The 4735-nt window shown below is 51.6% G+C and overlaps 1 long non-coding RNA gene across 1 annotated transcript in view; it reads left to right on the top strand.

Moving 5' to 3' along the window:
• LOC108449115 overlaps window positions 1–4735 on the top strand; it is a 15631-nt gene that overhangs the window by 4731 nt on the left and 6165 nt on the right. The window contains exon 2 of the long non-coding RNA XR_001865234.1: window positions 2349–2602. This is a non-coding gene — a long non-coding RNA (uncharacterized LOC108449115). The remainder of the gene's footprint in view (window positions 1–2348; window positions 2603–4735) is intronic.

Here is a 4735-nt window from a genome sequence, read left to right as displayed (position 1 = left end):
CCGCGACAGCGTGTGGCGAGCCCTGACGCCCGGTGAGGGTCGGCGGGGAAGCCCCGGTAGGGCATCGGCTCCCCGAAAGCCTCCGCTCCCGCTCCTTTCCCTCTCTCCCGTCCTTCCCCGCACCAGTTCAGAGGCAGACCTTTGTTTCAGCCCCCGTTGGAAGCTCCGCGGGGCGTGTGGAGAGGGATGGAGGAAAAAGAGATAATAAGGAACGAAAGTGAAGGGAGAGAGAGGGACTCTGCGGCAGAAGCCTTGCGGAGCGGGGCTGGTGTTATCCATTTAATGTGACATATGGAAATCTCCCGGTGGGGCCACAATTAAAGGAGCCGGCCCTGCGTCCTTTATTCCGCGCTAACTTTTGTGTTAAATGTTAACAACCTGGAGCTATCCATTCTGGCTCTATCACCAAGTGAATGTTGACTCCAAGGCTGCCTTCCTTTCTGCCTATTCTGGGGCTGCCTCCCGTGCAGATTTATGTATTTTTGATATTAAATTCTTTCTAACATTACGCCTGCTCTCCTGTTGACTTTCATTGACCCTTGCCCTTGTCCCCATACTTTTCCATATTTAATACATGAACATTTTTGCCAGTGCCCTCCCCTCTTTGTTACCTCCCGGTTGACTGCCGTCCCTAATGGCATGTGCTGTTTGCTCTGTTGTTGAACTTGGTAGGGTCACATAGTCTTGTGCTGTGATATCCTCTGCATTTCCAGCCCTGCCATTCTAGGGAGGTGCCTTGTGGAACAAGCCTTTTTTCCCCTGGCTACCGGCTTCCTAATGACTTAAGCAAACACCTTCGCTAATGATCCCCCAGGCTCCCTAATCCCCTCGGGGTTTTGTTTAGCTGAACTCCTAGTGCTCCTCCTGTCCCACTGGTAGCTTGGCCTCTCTGACCTGAGACATCGCAGCTCTTCTCCTTGGAGCGGGCTGCCTTGTCCAGCTCCGCCTGGGCCAAAGGCCAGGATCATGGGAGCATTGGATGCCACCAGCTGCTTGAGGTGACACCGAATTACAAAGAAGAACCGCCAAAGGAAACTTCGGCTCACACAGGCAAATGAATGTGTTCATTTATCTCCTCTGACTCCGCGGTTCGCGGCGTGCCTCGGCCCTACGGCTTGGCTGGGGGAGCGGCTAAACGTCCTTCCCAAGAAAGATTGGCTCACTTCTCCTAGGCCGGTCTGTTCAGTATCATTATGTGACCAGTTTTCAGAATTGAAGTTGCCTGGTGTTTTGATTCTTCCCTGCCTGTGCATTTGTGCCCTGGAGGTCCCTTCAAAATGGATGCTAATTGTTGGGGCTGCACACTGCTGCCTGCTAAAATGCCCCAGAGCTCCCAGGCCCTGCTCCTCAATGGCTTAATTGACAAGGACTTGTCTGTATTTAGGAGCAGCTGGTCCAAAGCATTGGCACATCAGTGCAATCTTAACACAGCATCCCTAGCCTGGAGGAGTATGAGGGTAAACGTGGTTAAAATGAAGGAAGATTTATAGTCGGCCCCCGTGGGTAATGCGACAGAAGACAGCTACCAAGATTTTCCCTAGTAGGGGTTTCATTCATCAGCTTCCCAGCCTTGGTAACGTGTCTAGGAGCCACGTTCCAGCTATTATTAATAATAGGAGGTGGCCATTTAGCACAATTAGGCAGGTGACAGTGTTCCACAATAATGCATAGCCCCAAACGAGACGGGGAGTCGCTAGCAAACAGATCCGTGGCCGAGCAGTGCCGGGGCTTTGCGCCACAGCCATGTCCCGGGTGGATCTGGGCTGGTCCAGAGGGCAGCGAGCGCTCACCCACCTGCGAGGGCCCCAGCTCCCAGCTCCATGTGTTGCCAGTTAAATCCTGGCAGGCAGCGCTTTAGCTTCCTTCTACAAGGAAGGCAGGGCAAGAGCACCTTCCGCAGAACTGCTTCCTCTAAACCTTGAGTTAAACCCTCCGAAGTCCCACACCGGGTATAAAAATAATCTTTCATCACGTCTCCGAATTTTAAATTAAGGCTCTCTTTAATTTCGGATGCACAGATGAAACATATATATTTTTTCTCCTCTCTCTTTAAACATTTCTCGTGAGCTTCCTGTTTATAAGATTTAAACTTAGATTATTTCTAAACGGGAATGGCTGGGCTTATTTTCTGCTCAGAGTTATTCAGCGTTTTACAAAGAAGGTTTATGGAGCCGCTTAAAACTAAGGGGGTTTTTGTTGTTGTTGTTTTGCAATGTGTGGGAAATACTTTTATGTTCACACAGTTCACCCCATGAATAGGGATAATAGGTTCGGGATCCTCATTGAAATTTGAAGTTTTTAAACAGAAATTCCCTAACTTTTGCTCGTTTTCTCAACTTTTTTCGTAGGAACAATGCCAACATTGAAGCCCTCGGTTGGAGTCTGCACAGTTGGAGATCTTTGGTGCCATTTTAGACATCTTTGGATTTCATCAATCAAACTGACTACAATTTTCCATAAAAACCCTGAATTTGGGTCAGAAAGTGGGCAAAGCAGATAAAGATCGTTCGAGCTGTCTTATAAGATGATAAATAGATATCCTTTCAGTCCAACAATGCAAGAAGTGCAGTTTTGTAATTCACTTCCATTGGTTTTGAATGCAGTGAGTCGAAACAATTTATACATGTTTTCCCATGGTTAGAAGATGTCTTTACATACTTGTCAATAGTAGCTTGACCTTTTCCCCACTGAGCTACGAAGAGGTGCTTTTTTTTCCTCCTTTTTCCAGAAACAGAAAAGGGTGTTTTGGGGTTGGCTCCCCCCCCCCCCCGCCCCCCCTTTTCCTTCCTCTACTTCTTTAGAACCGGAATCAATAAGATATTTCATCTTATCCTGAGGTTTATGCAGATGGTAGGTGATTCACTGCAGTTCACCACGCTGCAGAGGAAGTATTTTGCTCTGTGCTGCCATGAGTGAGTGGCCCGAGTGAGGTTTTAGCCAGACCTGTTGGATGTCCTCACTGTATTCTTGAACCCTAATGGGTGAGAAGCCCTAAAACTCTCGGGCGGAGACCTCGGTGGATTCTGCCAAACTGCCTCAGCAGGTAGAGCCTTGCTGTGGGGCCGAGGGGAGGATTTCTGCCTCCTGGGTTTCTGTCGGCTCTCTAACTGTTCCGAGAGGAATGTCTTGTGGGGTGAAGTCCAGCTCCTTAGATGCTACACGCATCCGAGCAGGGTTAGAACGGGCACCTCAGGTCATGTGGGCGGCCCGCGGAGGTGTGGAAACACCTTTCGCATCAGCAGCACGGGGCATCGGTCTGGGCGTGTTTCAGAAAGTGAGGTGGGAGCACTGACCTGGGTCTGCAGGATAGGGAAACTGAGGCACGAAGCTGCTTTCCCACGGCTGGGACGAGGGGTGGCTCGGCACTTGCCGACCCCTGCCGGTCGCTACGAAGCAAACTGAAGGACTCTTCTGGGAAGAGGGCAGGAGAGAAGGATATATATTTAGAAGACTAGAACTCCTCCACTGAACCAGGGGGACTTGCCCCCGGGGGGAAGCCCACCAGGTCCCCACACTCTGCAGGCACCCAGCCCGCCCTATCCAGGGGACAACCTGCCGCTAGCTGGTCTCCCTCCCGCGCAGAGGGAAGTGGTGGAAGGACTAGGACCGGAGACAAGGCTTTTGTTTTTCCTCTCCTCTCCTTGAACACGACAGTCCTGCTAAGTGCTGAACATTACTCGCTAATGGATAATGACCTGCGGTGTGCAGCTGCCTCCTGCTCCATAGATAAAGGCTGCTTTTACTATTAATTGCATTTGTAACATGAGCGCAGTAGGTTCACAATCAAAACGATCCAGAAACGGCAGCACCCACGTTGCGACGGCCACAGCCGCCTTCACGAAGCATCCGGACCCTTCTGCAGAGCGCAGACGGGGTCCACGGCCTCTCGCTCTCCCCTGGGGGGAAAGCAGTCGTGGGGGAGGAGGTGGTTCAGCTGCCCAAGAGCATTTCCACCTCTGCAAAGGAGCACGTGGAAAGGAGGCGAGAAAAGGTTAAAGCAGCTCGTGGGCACTGGTGGCTTCCCACGGCCCGTGGGTGAGAAACACAGCCATTCACACCATGCAGATTTCGGGACTGCGAACAGTTCCCCTCCCTCAGCCGTATCTCGGGTGAAATTCCACCTGAACGAGATAAAAAAACCCCCTTTTTTGTTGTTGTAATTTTTCCCTTTTCTCAGGCGAAGATATGTTTGCTTCTCTGCCCTCCTTCCAAGCTCTTCTTCGTGTGCCGCGGGGAACCCCGGGATTCAGCCAGGCCGTGTGCGAGGCCAGGGGTGGGCTGGGAACTGTGCGGGCACGGCGGCAGGGCCCCCAGGCAGCCTCCCGCAGGTGCAAGGGGGCTGCGGAAATTTTTGGGACACATGAAGGAGAAAGACCACACGTCTACGGACTTGGCCTGCTTTAAAAATGACTCTATGTGTTTATAACTCCGCAGCAGGGGCTTAGCGAGTGACACGCAGCAGTTGCTAGACAAGATTTTGGGGGCAAGACACTCATACGAGGGTTGCAGTTATAAGTAGCGAGATAAAACAAATCATTTCCTCCTTAGGAAGCCTTTCACTCCCTGCTATACCTTAGGGAGCCTTTCACTCCGTGCGAAACGTCAAAAGCTGCACTAGAAACAGATAATCGGATTTCTCCCTTGCCTCCTTATTTGCTGTATCCCTAAGCGAAGCTCCGAGGGACCGCGGTGCCGCTGTCTGGCCGCTCCCGGCCGAAGGCGCGCAGAGGCTGGG

This window comes from Corvus brachyrhynchos, unplaced genomic scaffold (genome assembly GCF_000691975.1).
Source record: "Corvus brachyrhynchos isolate BGI_N302 unplaced genomic scaffold, ASM69197v1 scaffold17, whole genome shotgun sequence".
NCBI lineage: Eukaryota > Metazoa > Chordata > Aves > Passeriformes > Corvidae > Corvus > Corvus brachyrhynchos.
This window is presented reverse-complemented; position numbering and strand designations above follow the sequence as displayed.